Source organism: Lissotriton helveticus, chromosome 1_1 (genome assembly GCF_964261635.1).
Source record: "Lissotriton helveticus chromosome 1_1, aLisHel1.1, whole genome shotgun sequence".
Classification (NCBI taxonomy): Eukaryota; Metazoa; Chordata; class Amphibia; order Caudata; family Salamandridae; genus Lissotriton; species Lissotriton helveticus.
Window position 1 is genome coordinate 923,711,495 of NC_136057.1, and position 21,734 is coordinate 923,733,228.

The window sequence follows — 21,734 nt, forward strand, 5'->3', positions numbered from 1 at the left end:
TAATGATAGCTACATTATCATGAACTTGCTCAATGCAACATGATATTTCTCTGTGATAGAAGCACACATGCCTAAAATGCCCCAAAATATGGTCCTCATTGCATTGGACAAAAACATACAATTGTGACACACATCTTGATAAGGTCCTCATTGTGATGGATAAAAACACCAACCTCTCTAATAGGCAGCATATTTCCTCTGGCAGATAAAGGCACTCAAACCTGTCTCACACAATTTAATATGTTCCTCGGTTTAACCCTTAAAGTGCACATAGGAGCATAATCTCAATATCTCAACACAATTCTGTAACATGCGTCATGATGTGCCCTTTTTTGCAATACATAAAAGCTCACATGCTATACACATGGTCCCATGAATATTCGCCTCCCACGATGTAGTCCTCATTCTGATGCATAAAAACATGCATGTGATTTTTTTTCTTTCAGAGTGCAGTGTAATAGCACACAGAGTTAAAACATGCAGTGTGATGCTGTTATAAGTTTGACGGACTACTAATCATAAACAATTCATATTTACTGACACCAGAGGGGACCAGTCTCTCACTGGAATGCAGTCTTAATGAGGAACAGGTCTGTTTCTATGAAGTATCTTAAGGCAGCCTTATGATGGTATGCAAGTACATCACAAATTCTCTGCAATGAATTAGAAATGAAGAGGTAAACCATCAGGCAGTTTTAGTGCACTGCATGATATTGCCCTCTTGGTGATGGTTAAAGCATGCACATCTTTGTAAAACAGTGCATGAGATTGTCCTCTGTTATACATAGCTACTGTCTCATATTACTAACAGACATCATGATGTGCTACGTAATGTGATGTATCAAGGGAAACAATCTTGTAACACTTAAAGGCATCTAGTGAACATTGTACTTAATAAACCCACATTAATTTGTAATATACAATGTAATATAATCCTATATGTGATGGAAAGAAGTTCATTCTTGGTAACAGTAGTTTAGAAAATAGCACAACTCTGCAACAGGCGTAGTGGTGTCGTCCTCGCAGTGCTAGAAAAAAGCTCAGATATGTAACACACAATATCATACGGTCCTCGTTGCGATGGATAAAAACAAACAATTGTGATGCACACGAACACTTGATTCAAAGTATAATAGTAGCTCACTTATATAACACCCCAAAACACCTGTAACATTCCAAGCTATGGTCATTGTGCAGGGTATGAGCAATCCACTGGAAAGATTGTGATTGTGACCCTGCTGCGATTCATGTAGACAAACAGCTTCATACCCTTTAATCATTAGCTCAATTCACAACACCAAGTGCTTCGTTTATTATCATCATTTTGGGATACAGAGCAAGCTGCTTTTTAATTCACAAAGGTTGTCTTGTGGACTGTTAGCTTATAGCTAAGGAGGATGTATTTCAAGGAGTACCCTTCATTTTCTTTTGAGAATTCCATTTTCCTTTGAACACGTTTACATGCTTACATTTCTGGAAATATTACAAAGAAAGTAGAAGTAATAACATTTGAAAAACATTTTCCCCTGTCAAGTAATCCCTTCACCTATGCCATCTTCAATTTTTAGTCTGATTCCTTTCACTTCCCATCCTGGAAACAGATTTAATCCGGCACTTGTCAGAAGTGTATCTCAGATTGTTCCCTGGGTGGGAATGGGTTCAAGAATTGTTTGTGGACAGTTACTAAGTAACACATTTGGAGGCGCACAAATATTATACAGAGCAACAAAGCCCTGTGAAGATCACTATCCACACACAAAAAATGTTTGCTCACATTCAATAGTCATCTTTTTCCAAGAGTACATATGTACTTGTTCACATTAGCCTCTGTGCTTTTTTGTGATGGATCGTTCGATGGATGATGCATGTTCTATGGACCAGGCTGTATAGAACCGTCATTGTGACGTATAAGTGCATGCATTTCCAAGGTACAATACAATATAGTTTTTTTTGTTACTCAAGCTCATACATTTTACTAATACACAGCATAATGTTATACATGCTTTCTGTTAAAGGAACAAGTGATAACACTAATTCACATTTATGTGGTACTTTTAATGATGGCTAAATTAACATGAACTGTTTCAATACAATATTATGTTACTCTGTGATAGAAGAAGCACACTTGTCTAATATGCACCAAAATGTGTCCTCATTGTGTTGGATAAAAACACACAGTTGTGACACACATCTTGATACGGTCCTCATTGTGATGGATAAAAACACTAACCTCTGTAATAGGCAGCATATTATTTCCTGTGGCAGATAAAGGCACACAACATTAGCCCTTGGGATTTTTTGTGATGGTGATAAATTCATGTCCTATGGACCAGGCCTGCATAGAGCAGTCAGTGTGATGGAAAAATGCATTCATTTCCAAGATAAAATACAATATAGTTTTCTGAGTTACCTAAGATCATACACATGACAACTAAACAGCATATTGTTAAAGCATCTTTCTGTTAAAGGAATATGCAAAAACTATAAATCACATTAATGTGGTATTTTTAATGATAGCTACATTATCATGAACTTGCTCAATGCAACATGATATTTCTCTGTGATAGAAGTACACATGCCTAAAATGCCCCAAAATATGGTCCTCATTGCATTGGACAAAAACATACAATTGTGACACACATCTTGATAAGGTCCTCATTGTGATGGATAAAAACACCAACCTCTCTAATAGGCAGCATATTTCCTCTGGCAGATAAAGGCACTCAAACCTGTCTCACACAATTTAATATGTTCCTCGGTTTAACCCTTAAAGTGCACATAGGAGCATAATCTCAATATCTCAACACAATTCTGTAACATGCGTCATGATGTGCCTTTTTTTGCAATACATAAAAGCTCACATGCTATACACATGGTCCCATGAATATTCGCCTCCCACGATGTAGTCCTCATTCTGATGCATAAAAAGATGCATGTGATTTTTTTTCTTTCAGAGTGCAGTGTAATTGCACACAGAGTTAAAACATGCAATGTGATGCTGTTATGAGTTTGACGGACTACTAATCATAAACAATTCATATTTACTGACACCAGAGGGGACCAGTCTCTCACTGGAATGCAGTCTTAATGAGGAACAGGTCTGTTTCTATGAAGTATCTTAAAGCAGCCTTATGATGGTATGCAAGTACATCACAAATTCTCTGCAATGAATTAGAAATGAAGAGGTAAACCATCAGGCAGTTTTAGTGCACTGCATGATATTGCCCTCTTGGTGATGGTTAAAGCATGCACATCTTTGTAAAACAGTGCATGAGATTGTCCTCTGTTATACATAGCTACTGTCTCATATTACTAACAGACATCATGATGTGCTACGTAATGTGATGTATCAAGGGAAACAATCTTGTAACACTTAAAGGCATCTAGTGAACATTGTACTTAATAAACCCACATTATTTTGTAATATACAATGTAATATAATCCTATATGTGATGGAAAGAAGTTCATTCTTGGTAACAGTAGTTTAGAAAATAGCACAACTCTGCAACAGGCGTAGTGGTGTCGTCCTCGCAGTGCTAGGAAAAAGCTCAGATATGTAACACACAATATCATACGGTCCTCGTTGCGATGGATAAAAACAAACAATTGTGATGCACACGAACACTTGATTCAAAGTATAATAGTAGCTCACTTATATAATACCCCAAAACACCTGTAACATTCCAAGCTATGGTCATTGTGCAGGGTATGAGCAATCCACTGGAAAGATTGTGATTGTGACCCTGCTGCGATTCATGTAGACAAACAGCTTCATACCCTTTAATCATTGGCTCAATTCACAACACCAAGTGCTTCGTTTATTATCATCATTTTGGGATACAGAGCAAGCTGCTTTTTAATTCACAAAGGTTGTCTTGTGGACTGTTAGCTTATAGCTAAGGAGGATGTATTTCAAGGAGTACCCTTCATTTTCTTTTGAGAATTCCATTTTCCTTTGAACACGTTTACATGCTTACATTTCTGGAAATATTACAAAGCAAGTAGAAGTAATAACAATCGAAAAACATTTTCCCCTGTCAAGTAATCCCTTCACCTATGCCATCTTCAATTTTTAGTCTGATTCCTTTCACTTCCCATCCTGGAAACAGATTTAATCCGGCACTTGTCAGTAGTGAATCTCAGATTGTTCCCTGGGTGGGAATGGGTTCAAGAATTGTTTGTGGACAGTTACTAAGTAACACATTTGGAGGCACACAAATACTATACAGAGCAACAAAGCCCTGTGAAGATCACTATCCACACACAAAAAATGTTTGCTCACATTCAATAGTCATCTTTTTCCAAGAGTACATATGTACTTGTTCACATTAGCCTCTGTGCTTTTTTGTGATGGATCGTTCGATGGATGATGCATGTCCTATGGACCAGGCTGTATAGAACCGTCATTGTGTCGTATAAGTGCATGCATTTCCAAGGTACAATACAATATAGTTTTTTTTGTTACTCAAGCTCATACATTTTACTAATACACATCATAATGTTATACATGCTTTCTGTTAAAGGAATAAGTGATAACACTAATTCACATTAATGTGGTACTTTTAATGATGGCTAAATTAACATGAACTTTTTCAATACAATATTATGTTACTCTGTGATAGAAGAAGCACACTTGTCTAAAATGCACCAAAATGTGTCCTCATTGTGTTGGACAAAAACACACAGTTGTGACACACATCTTGATACGGTCCTCATTGTGATGGATAAAAACACTAACCTCTGTAATAGGCAGCATATTATTTCATGTGGCAGATAAAGGCACACAACATTAGCCCTTGGGATTTGTTGTGATGGTGATAAATTCCTTTCCTACGGACCAGGCCTGCATAGAGCAGTCAGTGTGATGGAAAAATGCATTCATTTCCAAGATAAAATACAATATAGTTTTCTGAGTTACCTAAGATCATACACATGACAACTAAACAGCATATTGTTAAAGCATCTTACTGTTAAAGGAGCTTTCTGTTAAAGGAATATGCGAAAACTATAAATCACATTAATGTGGTATTTTTAATGATAGCTGCATTATCATGAACTTGCTCAATGCAACATGATATTTCTCTGTGATAGAAACACACTTGTCTAAAATGCCCCAAAATATGGTCCTCATTGTGTTGTATAAAAACATACAATTGTGACACACATCTTGATATGGTCCTCATTGTGATGGATAAAAACACCAACCTCTCCAATAGGCAGCATATTTCCTCTGGCAGACAAATGCACACAAACCTGTCTCACACAATGTAATATGATTCTCAGTTTAACCTATAAAGTGCACATAGGAGCATAAGCCCCATATATATAGGAGCAATTGCAAAGCATAAATGAACACAATGTTGTGACACACAATATGAAGTTGTTTTTAGTGTCCTGAACAGATGTTCATATGATTGATACACTTATAAAGTTGAGGCAGAATCTATAATATGTTAAAAATCTCAACACAATTCTGTAACACGCGCCATGATGTGCCCTTTTTTGCATTACATAAAAGCTTACATGCTATACACATGGTCACATGAATTGCCTACCACAATGTAGTCGTCGTTCTGATCGATGAAAACACTGTTGTGTTTTTGTTTTAGAGTGCAGTATAATAGCACACCGAGTTAAAACATGCAGTGTGATGCTGTAATGAGTTTGATGGACTACAGTTCTTAAACAATTCATATTTATTGACACCAGGGAGGACCAGTCTCTCACTGGAATACAGTCTTAATGAGGAACAGGTCTGTTTCTATGAAGTATCTTAAGACAGCCTTATGATGCTAGGCAAGCACATCACAAATTCTCTGCAATGATTTACAAATGAAGAGGTAAATCAACATGCAGTTTTAGTGCACTGCATGATATTGCCCCACTGGTGATGGTTAAGCTTGCACATCTTTGTAAAACACTGTATGAGATTGTCTATTGTTATACATAGATATTGTGTCATATTACTAACAGACAGCATGATGTGCTTCTTAATGTGATGTATCAAGGCAAACAATCGTGTAACACTTCAAGGCATCTAGTGATCATTGCACTTAATAAACCCGAATTAATTTGTAACATACAATGTAGTATAATTCTATTTGTCATGGAAATAAGTTCATTCTTGGTAACAATAGCTTAGATAATAGCACAACTGTGCAACAGACCTAGTGGGGTGGTCCTCACAGTGATATACAAAAGCTCAGATGTATAACACACATCATATGGTCCTCGTTGTGATGGATAAAAACAAACAATTGTGATGCACACCAAGACTCGATTCAAAGTATAATAGTAGCTCACTTATATAACACCCCAAAACACCTGTAACACTCCAAGCTATGGTCATTGTGCAGGGTATGAGCAAACCACTGGAATGATTGTGATTGCGACCCTGCTGTGATTCATATAGACAAACACCATTATACCCCTTTATCATTTACTGGAGAAGCGTGGCTCAATGGTTAGAGCGGCAGACCCTGATGCAGAGGTCTGGCCCGGGACCAGGGTTCAATTTCCCCGGACCTGATAATTCTCGCCTCGGTGCCTAGTCTAATCAGGGGTCCCACTCTGTGACTCTGGGCAATAGCTTGCTTAATCTCCACAACAGCCCCAGCAGCGCTTGGATGCCTGGCTTCACCTTGGGGGTGCCCAGGAGTGGACATTTCACAGGAAAGCCAGGATGGGTTCCACAGCGGTATGAATACAGAGCTACGAGGCCTCTGGGTAGAAGTGCGCTATTTAAATACTATACATTTACATTTACATTTACTCAATTCACTACACCAAGTGCTACATTTATTATAATTTTGGATTACATGAGCAAGCTGCTTTTTAATTCACAAAGGTTGTCTTGGGGACAGTTAGCATACAGCTACAGAGGATGTATTTCAAGGGGTAGTCTTCATTTTCTTTTGAGAATTCCATTTTCCCTTGAACAAGTTTGCATGCTTAGATTTTGGGAAATATTCTGAAGCAAGTAGAAGTAATAACATTTTAAGAACATTTTCCCCTATGGAATAATCCCTTCATCTATGCTATTTCCAATTTTTTGTCTGATTGCTTCCACTTCCAACCCTGTAAACAGATTTAATCTGGCACGTGTTAGAAGTGAATCTCAGATTGTTCCCTGGGTTGGAATGGGCTGAAGAAATGTTTGTGTACAGTTACAAAGTAGCACATTTGCAGGCACACAAATACTTTGCAGAACAACAAAGCCCTCTGAAAAATCACTAACCCCACACACAGAAGTATTTACTCACATTCACTAGTCATCTCTTTGCAAGTGTAAATGTATACCTGTGCACATTAGCACCTGTGCTTTTTTATGATGGTCGATTGGCTGGATGATGCATGTCCTAGGGACCAGGCCTGTATAGAGCCCTCATTGCGATGGATGAGTGCACACATTTCCAAGATACAATACAATATAGATTCTTTTAGTTACTTAAGATCATACACATTACTAATACACAGCATAATGTCATAGGAGCTTTCTGTTAAAGGAATATGTGATAACACTAATTCACATTAATGTCGTACTTTTAATGATGGCTAAATTGACATGAACTTGTTCAATTCAACATGATGTGACTGTGTGATAGAAGAAACCCACTTGTCTAAACTGCACCAAAATGTGTCCTCATTGTGTTGGATAAAAACACACAGTTGTTATACACATCTTGATACAGTCCTCATTGTGATGGATAAAAACGCTTTACTAATACCCAACATAATGTTAAAGAAGCTTACTGTTAATGGAATGTGCAATAAAACTAAATCGCATTAATGTAGTACTTCTAATGAAGCTACATTAACATGAACGTGTTCAATGCAACATGATGTGACTCTGTGTTAGCAGAAGCACACATGTCTAAAATGAACCAAAGTGTGGTCCTCATTGTGTTGGATAAAAACACACAATTGTGACACACATCTTGATACAGTCTTCATTGTGATAGATAAAAACGCCAACCTCTGTAATAGGCACCACAATATTAATTGTGGCAGATAAAGGTACACAACCCTGTCTCACACAATTTAACATGGTCCTCAGTTTGACCTATAAGTGCACATAGGAGCATAAGCCACCTTTATATAGGAGTAATTGTAAAGCATAAAAGAGCACCTTCTTGTGATACACAAAATATGAAATGGTTTTCTGTGTCCATAAGAAAGGTTCATATGCTTGATACACATGTAAAGTTGCGGCAGTGTCTATTACATGTTAGAAACACAAAAGAAAACTGTAACATGTGCTTTGCTATGCTCCTTTTTGCAATGTATAAAACCTCACAATTTACACACATGGTCATCTGAATTGCATACCACAATGTAGTCCTCATTTTGATGGATAAAAACACGCAAGAGTTTTTTTTTTTATCAGAGTGTGGTGTAATATCACAGAGAGTTAAAACATGCACTGTGATCTCGTTATGAGTTTGATGGACTAAAAGTCTTAAACAAATCATATTTATTGACACCAGATGGGACCAATCTCACATGAATACAGTTGTAATGAGGAATTGGTCTATTTCTATTAAGAATCCTATGGTAGCCTTGTTATTGTATGCCAGCACATCACAAAGTCTCTGCGATTAATTACAAATGAAGAAATAAACCAACATGCAGTTGTAGTGCACTGCATGATATTGCCCTCCTTGTAATATTTAAAACATGCACATCCATGTAAAACTATATGAAATTGCCTTCTATGATAAATAGACAATCTCTCATGTTGTAACAGATAGCATGATGTGCTCCTTAATGTGATGTATCAAAGCAAGGGATCTTGAAATCTGTCATGGCATCTAGCGCTCATTGCACTTGATAAACACAAATTAATTTGTTACATACAATGAGATATATTCCTATTTGTTATGGAAAGAAGTTAATTCTTGGTAACAGTACTTTAGGTACTAGCACAATTTTGCAACAGACCTAGTCGTGTGGTCATCACAGTGATAGGAAAAAGCTCAGTTGTGTAACACACAACATCATGCGGTCCTCATTGTGATGGATAAAATCAAACTGCTGTGATGCACAACATGACTTGATCCAAAGTATGATAATAGTAGCTCACATATATAACATACCAACACATCTGTAACACTCAAAGCTATGGTCATTTTAGAGGGCAGGAGCAAACCACTGGCAAGATTATGATTGTGACCCTGCTGGTTTTTTTTTTTTAAGGTTTCCAAAGAAAGTTTTATTCGGCTGACGCGTTTCAACCAAACTGGTCTTTCTCAAAGCCAATACATACGTGGTGATTATACCCTATCACCTATAAACACCAAGCTCACATATGAGTAAACATAGTGAAAAGACTTTGTTGGACCTTGTACGATGCCCAGAACCTTTGGAAGAAGGCCTGATATAAATAGGTCTAGGCAACGTAAATAAATTAACACAAGTGCATGATTTACCTTATGCTTTCACATGATCACAATATATAGGGTCATCAAAAATATATATAAATATTTATCTTAATACCAGATAGACATTTAAGTTCTACTAAGTTTCTAAACTTGTATAATTAATGGAAAGCACATACTCGACACGGGTACATTGAGAAACGCCACCCGAAAATAACAAATCCAATGCCTGTCATCCCAGCACACCATGCGCAGCCGCCACGCCGCCCCGCAACCATGACCCTGCTGTGATTCATGATGCTTTTTCAATAAAGGATTTAATAGCGCACAATGTTGCAATATGAAATGTGATATAATCATTTTAATGGACTAAACTATCAAAAACAACTCCTGCTTATCAGCACCTAAGGGGAACAATCTCTGTCAGGAGTGCACTCAGAATCGGGTACAGTCCTACCTCTATCAAGCATCTTAAGGCAGCCTTATGAAATTTTTGTGCAGTGAAATGCCGGCGGTGGGGAACGCGAGTCTTTCAATGAAGGGCTCAGCTCCTTCAATTATAAGTTCCCGATCGAGGTCCTCCTCTGCTGCCTCGTCTCTCCCTGGTATGCCAACAATGCGGAAGTCCTTGAAATACTTGTGTTCCCCACCGCCGGCATTACACTGCACAAAAATGTCAATGCATCACGGGTTCTGCCAGAAATCATCCGCTTCACATGGGATGTACATCGTACATGAGGAGAAGAACCATGTGAGGCCCCCATGAGAACCATTCACAAAGCTACAGCTTGAAAGCCATTAACAAGTCCCCCCTGTCATCATCTAATTATTTTGAAGCGTGAATATCATATTGAAGCACCAGCAACCGCCGCGGTCGTTTCTGGACACAAGAGAAAAAGGACCACACCCCTTGAGTTCATAAGGCATCATCACCCGTGAGAATTCCCTCACCTCAAATGTGAATGACCAGGTCCTGGTCCTGAGGAGAACCCTGAAATCAAATAGGGTTCTGAAATGTGTCGACCCCACCCAGCCAGCAATAATCACCACCAATCAACCGACCCATACCGAGTACAAACAGGACATTTAGGCCTGGTGTAACTGTTTAACTGCGTCGCTGGTTATGGCAGGTGTATGTAGTGAAACACATAACTGAATTGTACCGCCATTGTTCTTTATGTTAAAATAAGGACTGGTCTATTGTTTTGTCATGTTTGGCCATTTCCTAAGTATTTGTTATATGTCCAAAGTACTGTTACCATTGTGTTGTTGATATATGTTTGTACTAATTGTTCTTCTTTAAGACATGAAAGAAATATCCATCTTGTTTGTTCCACAAATAAATGAACAAATAACAAGTGTAATGAAAACAATATAACTACTTGAGAATCTAAGGTGGTTATTTATGAATGTATTTATTCCAAAATGTACGTCCAGACCTTTTTCTTGTTTCCAACTTTGTAAAAAGTGGCATTTTTAAAATTGAGGATTGAAATATGAATTTACCATTCAAGATGGTTTTAAATTACTCTGATACCATTCATGACTTTCCTACCTGCTCCCAATCAAAAATTAACACTTATTAAATGTAAAAGGTACCCAATGGTATGCTATGAAAGAGTCAGGCCTTGCAACAGTGACTACCAGGACATGTCAGATTAAAAACTACATGTCCAACTTTTTAAAGTAAACTGCACCTTGCCCTATGTGCTTTTGAGGGCCTACCCTTTAGGTGACTTATATGTACTCAACAGATTGGTTTATGCTTGGTAAAAGGTTTATTTTGACATGTGGAAATGGCAGTTTACAATTGCACCCACAAGCTGCAGTGGCAGACCAGGGACAGGTTAAACAAAGTCTACTTAAGTGGGTGGCTCAAAAAGTGCTGTAGGGACACTAATAGCATTTAATTTACAGGCTGTGGGTGTACATGCAATATCACTTTACTAGGTACTTGCAAATAAATTAAATGTGACAATGGGGTCTGTAGCCCAATTTTATCATGTTTTAGGAAATGTGAACAAGCACTTTAGCACTGGTTAGCAGTCCTAAGGCCAACAAAAGCAAATTCATAAATATAGTGGGGGTGAAGGTAATAAGCTTTGGGGATGATCACCCTAAGGCTGACTGGTCTAACAAGCATTGACTTGTAACACACTCCATAATATTTTTCTCCTGGTGATGTTTAAAGCATGCACAACCCTGCAATACACACAGGACTCGACAAATCCACTCGCCCGCTCGCATTTGCGAGTGAGAATGGATGAGGACGAGCTATTTTTAGGTCCTACTCGCCCTTTCTGGCGAGTAGGAAATCAAACTAACTTTTGTCCTATGTCTTTGAAAACAGAGCAAAAGTGACAAGATAACACGATTTGAAGGCATTTTTATTGCTCACAAAGGGATTGAGCAATAAAGATGCCTTTAAATCTTGTTATCTTGTCACTTTTGCTCCGTTTTCAGAGACGGAGGTCAAGTGGGTTGCAGTCAGGTCGAGGGGATTTTCCATGGCACCAGACCTTCAGGACTAGTACAATTTTTCGGATTTGTCGAGCCCTGACAGTATGAAAATGCCCTCTGTGATGAATAGGCACACGCTCATATTACTAACAAACACCTTGATGTGGCCCTCAATGTGATGTATCAAAGAACAAAATCTTGTAGCATGCCATATTATCTGTTTCTCAGTGTGAATGGTAAAACCACATGCAATTGTAATATACTAGTGATATAGTCCTTATTGAATAGAAAATAAATTCATGCTTGATAGCAGTAGCATTGATAACAGCACAAATTTGCATCAGACCTAATGGTGAGGTAATTGTTATGAGAATAGGGTCAGATGTTTAACACACAATATCATATGGTCCTTGTTGTGATGGATAACAGATCACACTTTTTTGACACACACTAAGATATGATCCATATGATGGCAATAGAAGCACAGACATATCAGGCACCTAAACATGTGTAAAACTCATAGCTACTGAAAGACAAACACCTATGTATCCCCATTTTAAAGATCAAAATAGGTTCAGCTCTACTCTTGCCTTCCAGGTCTTATCTGAGCGACCTCAAGTTCTTATGTTGAAGTTGACGTTTAACCAGATTTTCACAATTTATGGACAGAATTTACTTACAAATTGTCAAATGCCATAATTAGAGTTGGACAAATGGAATACACCTTCACAAACGAGATGGAGATCCCGTCTGCAGTTTTACAAGTGCTACAATGCTTAATCCGGGCCCTACATTTTTTACTACTTTAAGAAAATAGCACATGTGGCTGGAAACTGAAAAGCAGCTCTTCACTTCGCAAATGTTCAAAATACCAACTGAATTGAGGATGCAGAACTACACAAATTCAAAGGGAAACACAGTGAAAAGATGGATATTTAGCAGTTAGGAACTATTTTTTAAAGGTATTGTCTAAATAATACACTATTTTAAATCCAGTATGGTCAGTTAAATATTCGCTGGATGAAATAAGAAAGCAGTGTTTGCTAAATGCATATGTATTCTGTAATAAATTGTCAGTCACATACGAAAGGGATCCAAATAAAGACTGTTTTTTTGACAAATATATACTGTACCAAATAGGAAGACACTATATGTAAAATATAATCTGGTCCTCATAAACAGACTTGTAAAAAAACACACACCGGTCCTCGTAAAGCTGTTTGCTGTCTTTATGTAGTGTGTAAAAATGGTCTTCATAACTCTTGGATACGGGACATGTGCGGTCCTCATAAGGGGGTTATGTCAGAAAGTCTCAAAACTATTCCCATAATCGTTTTTTGAAAATCTGATATAACTTTCATACTGTCATTAAAGTATAAACATAAAATGTATGATCATTTTGATTCTCTGATGATCAGAAAGGGTGGCCCTCATAATGTAGGGTTTTTTCACTGGTCTTCATAGAGTGATATAAACATGTATGTGTGTGTGTGCGCGTGTGTGCGTGTGTGTGTGTGTCTGTGTGTGTGTGTGGGTGTGTATGTGTGTGTGTGTGTGTATATGAACACACACACAGATATACACATACAGATATTCACAAACACGTACAGATATACAAAAATACATAGATACAAAGTGTAGGCAGAAATGCAGCTCTGTCATGAAATAAAACCGAAAAACAGCAGAAATTCCCCAGTTAGGTTTATCTCTGCAGTCTATGGCCCCTGCACCTGTTATGCAAGCTATAACTCTCACACAAAGCTCCGTGCTCATTGCCAAACATTTGATGTAACAGATGACTTCACAACCGCCATGAGTGATCTCACTACTGACATGACATATTACCTTACGCTAGTATTATGGTACGGTAGGATTCCTTTATTTCTGTATGTGTTGTAATTTATAGGTATACAACCTCATTCCACTGCTCTGGCACTATGGCAAGCAGCACAGATTGCCTCAGGAAGAGCGCCTTCTTTGGTCATAGGCCTATGAAAGATTTATCACCCTATCTGCCCACTGCTCTTCGCATGACCTGCACATCACATTTCTGTGTCAGAAAGTAGATCGCTACCATGTGGAAGACGGTAAGTATCTCGTACAGGATATTTCCGACCAGTACCAAGAATTAGGGGCAGCTCGCGGTTACCATTCCATTTTTAAATCTCAGCCTATTTCGGACGCCGTCGAAGAGCTCAGAGCAGCAGTCAGTGCATTAAGGGCTGGTCAGACAGTATGCGAGGCAGGGTTCATTTAAATGTTACTACGAAAGTAGCGTGCCCTGAAGGGAACCGAATCAGCAGACGCTGAAGGTGAAACCTGCAGCCACTCTGACAGATACAAACTCATTTTGAAAAGTAAAGTCAAGCAAGCTTTTTTTTGCGGATTCTATGGGAAAATATCAAGTAATTTGCATAAGTAAGATACAGAATAACATTGAAGTCTATGTTTCTAAAAGTAAGTTTTTTTATGCACACAGTTCTTTTCCACATTCAAATGGCTTGCCTGATAACCCCATATGCTGCCACTGGTAGTTTCCTGTTAACCCTTTAGGGCATTTGCTTTTTTGAGACTTCTAGTGCTGTTTAATCCTATCATCCCTTTCCAGGGGCGAAGATATCAGTGGTGCAGCTGGTGCAGTGTTCAACGGGGCCCAGAAGTGGTGGAAGGCTCATCACTCACTGCACCAGCAGCACTTACAGTGGTGGCTACAAGTCTAAACATATGGTGGGGCGCTATGGCGCCAAACTCACCATACACTGCTCCCCCGGTAAACACTTCTTTCCCGATCGGCTTCCACGAGCGGGAATGGGAAGGACTTCCTTCCTGCTCAGTGGACAGCAATGCAATCCTGGAGCTGCTCTCATGCTGAGAGGTGCTCCAGGATTGGTGGGAGCAGGCTAACCCAGTTCTCCTTTTGAGGCTGGGTGCCTGTGGCAGCAATCACCCGGCTGTTTCACAGCCAGGCGATTGCTGGGTGCTTACTGCGCATTTCTGGCTTGCTGTATCAATAGAGCCAGCGAACCTGATATGCACACTGCAGGGGCAGCTGTAATCCTGCAATTGCAGGATTCAGACCCGCCGCCTGCCCTTGCACTATGGCGTTTAAATAAAATGGATTCCAACAGCCAGGTTATGAGAGCCTTTCGGAAATCTGGAAGTGAGGTGATGGTCCGGAGCTGCTTGAGGAAACTGTGCCAGGTCTTTGCTGAGATGTAGGAGAAGGAGCGTCTTCCACTTCTGCTTCGGTAGATGCAGGCATATGCCAAGTGAAAGGAGGTTCCGAATAATAATCTCAATGGTTGGTGGAACGTCAGGTGGTGGTTAATGTAGGAGGGTCCTTGGTTGTGTAGACCCTTTTGTGCATGTGTCAGCAGCTTGAATTGGTATCTCTTCCGGAGCCAATGGAGTTGCCTGAGGTGGGGTCTGATGTGGGTTTGTTGAGAGAGGTTAGGATGAGTCTGGCTGAGGTGTTCTGTATGGTTTGAAATCTCTGTAGGAGATGTGCGGCAATTCCTATGTAGGGAGCATTGCCATAGTCCAGTCGACTGGTGATGAGGGACTGTGTCACGATGGGTCCCGTATGCAGGGGTAGCCACTTGAAGATCTTATGTAGCATGTGCAGAGTGAGGAAGCAGGCAGAGGAGACAGCTTTGATCTGTTATACATGGGGATCTTGTTATCAATGACGATTACGAGGTTTCTGGTGTGATCGACAGGACTGGGTGCCAGGTCTGAGGGCCACCAAGACACTTTCCAGGGATTGCTGTTGTTGCCAAGATTAGTAGTTACATCTTGTCGGTGTTCCGCTTCAGGCAGTTGTTCTTCATCCAGTCGGCGACGCTTGTCATGTATCTTTGGAAGTTGGTTCTTGTGGTAGTAGGGTCATCGGTGAGGGAAAGGATGAGTTGGGTGTGTCGTCGGCATAGGATATTATTTGGAGACCGTATACTCTGACAATGCTGGCCAGTGGGGTCAGGTAGGCGTTGAAGAGAGTAGGACTGTGGTATGAGCCCTGGGGGACTCCTTGGGTTCAGAGATGAAAGGTATTAGGCGGACCCAATGTGCATTTCCGATGATGAAGGAGGTAATCCATCTGAGCGCATTCCCTAGGATGCCTTTGTAATGGAGTATTTTGATTAGTGTTGTGGGATACAGTGCCAAAGGCTGCTGAGAGGTCAAGGAGAATCAGAGCCACTGTTTATCCTCGGTTGAGGAGGGTTCTGGTGTTGTTGGTGGCTGCGATCAGGGCAGTCTCGATGCTGTGACTGCTACAGAAACTCGATTGGGAGCCATTTTAGTTGCTGGTTCTGCTCCAGGTGGGTCCTGAGTTGCCTGTTGATGGTCTTTTCCAGTATGATGGCTGGGAATGGGAGCATGGAGATTGCCTGGTAGTTTTTGAGTTTGCAGGGGTCGGTGGAGGGTTTTTTGAGTAGTGGCCTGACTGTAGCATGTTTTCAGGCTTTAGGAAATGTTGCTTTGGGGATCAAGGTGTGGAGCAGAATGGTGAGTTCCTGGCCAATCCTTTGGTGTTCGAGGTTAATGTGGTGTGTGCATGGATCTGTGGGAGCTCCTACCTGGATGGATTTCCTGATTGAGCTGGTATCCTGGGTCGAGAGATGGTTCCAGGAAGCCAGTCTGTGGTTTGTGTTGCAGTAAGGGCATATAGGTCGAAGAAATCTAGGGTTCAAAATTTCATTATATGGTTGAGATCAAATCATGGGAAATGTTGGCGAGGTCGCAGAAATCTTGTGAGGGTGTGATGTTGGTTTCCCTGGCAGCCGGGATGGAGAACTCCTTAAGGTTGTTGAAAAGTTCATTGCTGTTGTTGGCATTGGTTTCGATGCATGTGGCTAGGGCTGTATTCTTAGTTGCCCTCAGCAGGCAGTGGTAGAGGTTGACGGAGGTCTTGAAGGTTGTCCTGTCAGAGGTGTCCTTGCTGGTGTGCCATCTCCTCCTCAGCTGTTTGCTGCCACATTTCAGTGTTCTGATTTCTTGAATATACCAGCTGGCCTTTTTAGAGGATCTTTTTGTGATTATTGCTCTTGATAGAGGCGATGTTGTTGGCTCAGGTGGTGATCCAGGTGTTGAAGTTATTAATACCCTGTTCTATGTTGGTGGCAGTGGCTGGGGTGGAGGTGATGAAGGCGTCTGTCCAGCAGGTCTCTGAAAATTTGCTCCAGCTTCAGTGGGGGACGCTGGAAATTTTGGAGGAGGTGGCGCAGCAGCTAGAGATGCTGTAGTGGACAATGGAGCGGTCGTTCCATGTGAATTCTGTGATGTGGCTGTATTTGATGTTATTGTTGGAGTTGAAAATAGGGTCCAGCATGTGTCCTGTAATGTGCGTGGGGTCGCGGATGATTTGGTTCAGTTCAAGGATGCTCATACTGTTGAGGAGGTGGGCAGAGTTTTTGTTCTTAGGGTCTACAATGTGTAAGTTAAGTCGCTGATGAAGAAGTGTCTTTGGAGTCCAGGGTGAGGGGCGCAAAGAAGTTTGCAATTATGTTGCAGATGCTGGAGCACAGGCCCGGGGTCAGTATGTGAGGATTCCTCTGATGTTGGTCTTGTTGTCCGTGTGGAGCTTGAATTTGAGTTTTTTCATGGGGGTGATGGTATTATATGTGGTGGTGGTCCACTGCATGGTCTCTTTATGGATGATGGTTTGTCCTCCTCCTGTCTTGTTGGTGCGATACTGGTGAGTGATTTTATATCTGTTGAGAGTCGCTGTGGCGATGTCAGGGGTGGATGAAGTGTTGATCCAGGTTTCGGTGGGAAGACTATGTCAGGTGCGAGGGTGGTGATGAGGTCCCATAACTTAGTGAAGTGCTTGCAAATAGAGCACGTGTTGACTAGCAAGTAGTGGAGTGGCAGGTTGCTTCTCGTGTGTCATGGCAAGAGATCACCGTGCTGTTCTGCAATGTGATGTTGGGCATGGTGGTGCAGGAGAAGGTGCTGCTGGCACAGGAGAATAGTCTTACCGTAGAGTGTGGTGCGGCATGGTAGCAGTGTTCACTGGGGCATCCGGTGTTCAGGATGCAAAGTGGTGTCGTACCTGAGAGTGGGACCCGGACCAAGGGTCCTGGAGCTGGGTGCAGTCCAGAGGAGGATGAGCGCAGATGGGCTTGCCTCTGCCACGTGCCAGAGGTGCCAATGGCGCACTATGTCCGCTGCGCCGCCATGCTGTGGCCTCCATTAAGTAGGCCCGGGGGGGACAGAGGGGCCCTGGAAGGCAGTGGGCAGGGTTTGGCAGGAGGTAGGAAACAGTTGGCAAAAGCAATGGAAATGAAAGAAGAATAACGAGGAAAAGGACAAAAAGCAATAGAGAAATGGGAGAAAAGCTGAATAAAGAGCTAAGCAAAGGCAAGAGGAAATAAGCACATTCTAAGGGCAAGGCACAATCAAGAAGAAAATCACAAGTGGGAGAGTAAAGCAGCGGCAGGAGTGGGAGAGCGATGCAACATGACGAGAGAGCTGGGTCTGGGAACTGCTCAATGGGGTCATGCTGTGGCCTCCATTAAGTAGGTCCTTGGAGGAGGGATGGGAGGCAGTAGGCGGGGTTTGACAGGAGGCAGGAAATGGGCAGCAGAGCAGCAGAAGGGGAACTAAACAACAGGAGAAAAACAATGGAAAAGCAATAGAAAACTGTGGAAAAACAATAGAAAATCAATTGAAAAACCAATGGGAAAACAATAGAAAAGCAATACGAAAATGTGGCATCCTTTCTTCTGTGCTTTCCATGATGTCAGACTCCCATGGTAACCAGGGGTTCCATGTCTAGCCCTAGTATCCCAGGTGATGAAATTGTGTTTTTTCAATTTACTGAAGGATGTTACAGGCACTGGCTGTGAGCTTGGATGGGTTCTTCTTATTCTCCAATAAACCTGTATTTCTTCTCATCAACTTGCCTCCTGATCTTTTCAGCTGTAATAAGGATCTTACACGGGGGTAGTCGGCAGCTGAAAGGGAAAGAAGAGCTAAACAAGCCTCAACTCTCCTATTTTGTCATTTCACAAGGTACTGTGATACTCTTCATTTTACTCTCACACGCCTTGGGACTGGGAGTCTGTGGCATCCTGGCTATGCAGCCTGTTGCTAGGTAGGCACATGCAATGGAATGCTCTGTACAGATTCTGTGCTTGTTATGTTTGGAGTATCCAGACAGTTGATCTTGGACTGTACTGCTGGTGACTGCTTATCCTATGGATGGGATCCTTATTATAATAAATACTTAATTCAACTACAATACACCTTTGGACTTCTTTACATTTGGCGACAGGATGGGATTTATGAAGAATTGAAGAAAGGATCCCAACAAGGACACAAGGATATCATTTTGAATCTAAAAAAAAAAAGGTACTGTGTTTCTTTGTTCCATTTAACTGGAAAGCTTAAAGCTGCTCAGGGCTGTTGGGTATTTTCAAAGACATTTTACTTCATGTCATGTTTGGCAGTCTACACAGCGCTATTTAGAGATTAAAAAAAAAAAAAAAACGCTGTTTCCCCTGGTCTACTTTGACTTGATCTGGCGCGTCGTGTGTTTCATCAGTGTGTTTCTTTAGACATTCTTTTCTGACTTCAACCGACACACTGTACTGTACTGTACGCAGCATATGGACTTCAACCTGCCAGCGCTTTAATCTGCCAGCGCACTTTAAAATACAGCGCGTTTCTACAGCGCACGTTCGTCTGCCAGCACCATCTTAACACAGCGCATTTCCTCAGCGCTCTTCAAACTGCCATTGCGACGCGTCTCTGAGGCACACTTAAGCCTCCCAGCGTCCTTGATAAAGCCCCAGCCCAACATCGGCAGCCGCTACTGCATCTTTTAAAAAGGCAAAGACTCACCGCATTTTTATTCTCGAGCGCAGCGTTCGCTCACTGCAGCAACAAAGAGCACCATTACACGCTCGCTGACAAGGAGCGTCATGACGCGGCTTCCACAGCAACACAGCAACTTCGTCTTCCAGTACACAGATTCGTCATAGGCGATTTTTGCTCGTTTAGGAAATGGGAAATTGCAGATTCATCAAACTTTTCATTTAACTCGTTTTTGACCATTTTAAAGGGCTTTAACTGTTGTTCCTTCAAGGGAATTTATACAACAACAGATATTGAGCTGGAAATGTATTCATAATCCTGCATTTTACTTTCAGATTTAAAAAAAAAAACCAAAAAAAAACTGCTATAGTTATTCATTGTTTATAGTCTAAGAAAACATTCCTTGATACTAAGTTAACCTGCTTACATTCTTTTTCTTATATAATCTCTATATCAGTGTTAGTGTACACATAATGCAGAATGTCACCGCTCCACCCTTCTTTTTGCAAAATCCAGGAGATCCTCCGATTAGGTGGAAAAAGTGGTGCAAAGTGTTTGAAAGATATGCAAAAGTTTGTGGGGCTAACTTAAGCGTGGAAAGGAAAACAGCTTTGTTATTACACTGTTTAGGCACAGAGGGCCAGGAAGTATTCGATCATCTCCCAGAGATACAAGATAGGAATCTTAGCGAATATGAAATTTGCATAGCTATGTTAGATAAACATTACCTTCCGAAAGTTTCTACTATCTTAGAAAGGTATCATTTTGGTCGCAGATTACAACTTGAGGAGGAAAGCATAGAGAATTACATAACTGCGCTAAGAAAATTAGCTTCATCTTGCAAGTTTGCTGCCTCTACTGACGAAAGAATAAGGGATCAGTTCATGCTAGGTTGTAGCATTGAACGTGTTAGAGAGGAACTATGGCAAAAACATGAACCTGATTTAGATGATGTGATCACCATAGCCAAAAAGATTGAACATTCTATTAAATGTGTAGAAGTCAAAAAAAAGAATGGGGAAAGTAAGAACAGTAACACTGTTAATCTTGTCAAGACTCCGAATACAACTAGGGAAAATGCCGGCCAGAAAAGTAATATGAGGGATGTAACTGCCAACAAAACTCTCAATACTAGACCAGATAAAAAGTTTGATTTTACACAAGTGAAATGTTATAGATGTGGCAAAATGGGTCATTTTGCAAACGATAGACAATGCCCTGGATGGAAAGCTACCTGTAGCAAGTGCAAAAGAAAGGGACATTTTACTATTGTTTGCAAGGGGAGGGAGTACAAAGGCAAAGTTAATGAAATTTATTATGATTTTGATGACACAAATGATTATTATGAAAATGATGAGAATGTTGATTGTGGTCAAGTTTTAGTTCAAGTAGTTTTTGGTCCACAACCAAAGAATTGTCCTATTGATGAGATTTTGGTCAATGGTCATCCGGTAAAAGTATTATTTGATTCAGGTGCCAAGATCACCATTGTTGCAAAAGAATTTTATCTCAGGTATTTACAAGGTAAAATTAAAATGTTTCGTCCAGATATAAAACCACTTGCATATGGTAAGAAACCTATAGAGATTTTAGGATTCTTCTTAGGAAACATTAATTATAAAGAGAGACTTACCAACTCGAAAATCTATATTTCACAAAAGGGGGACAATATCTTGAGTTGGTTTGTTCAAAAAGATTTAGGAGTAATGCTAGATCCCAATTCCTCTCCCCCCATCATCTTAAAAGAGTTTCCCTTTGTTAACACTGATTCAATCAACATAAACCAAAATTGTGATGAGTCCTTTTCAGATAAATTAAGAAAGGATTTTCCCACTGTCTTTACTGAAAAGTTGGGTTGTTTGAAGAACTATGATCATCACATTAAGTTAAAGAAGGACGCCATACCTGTTTGTTGTAAAGTACGTACTGTTCCCGTAACTGTTAGGGATCAAGTTAAAATGGAATTGGAGAAATTAGTTAAGGAGGGCATCATAGAAGAAGTTGAAGCAACCCAATGGGTCGCTCCAATTGTGGCCGCCAAGAAATCGGATGGCTCTCTTCGTTTGTGCATAGACCTTA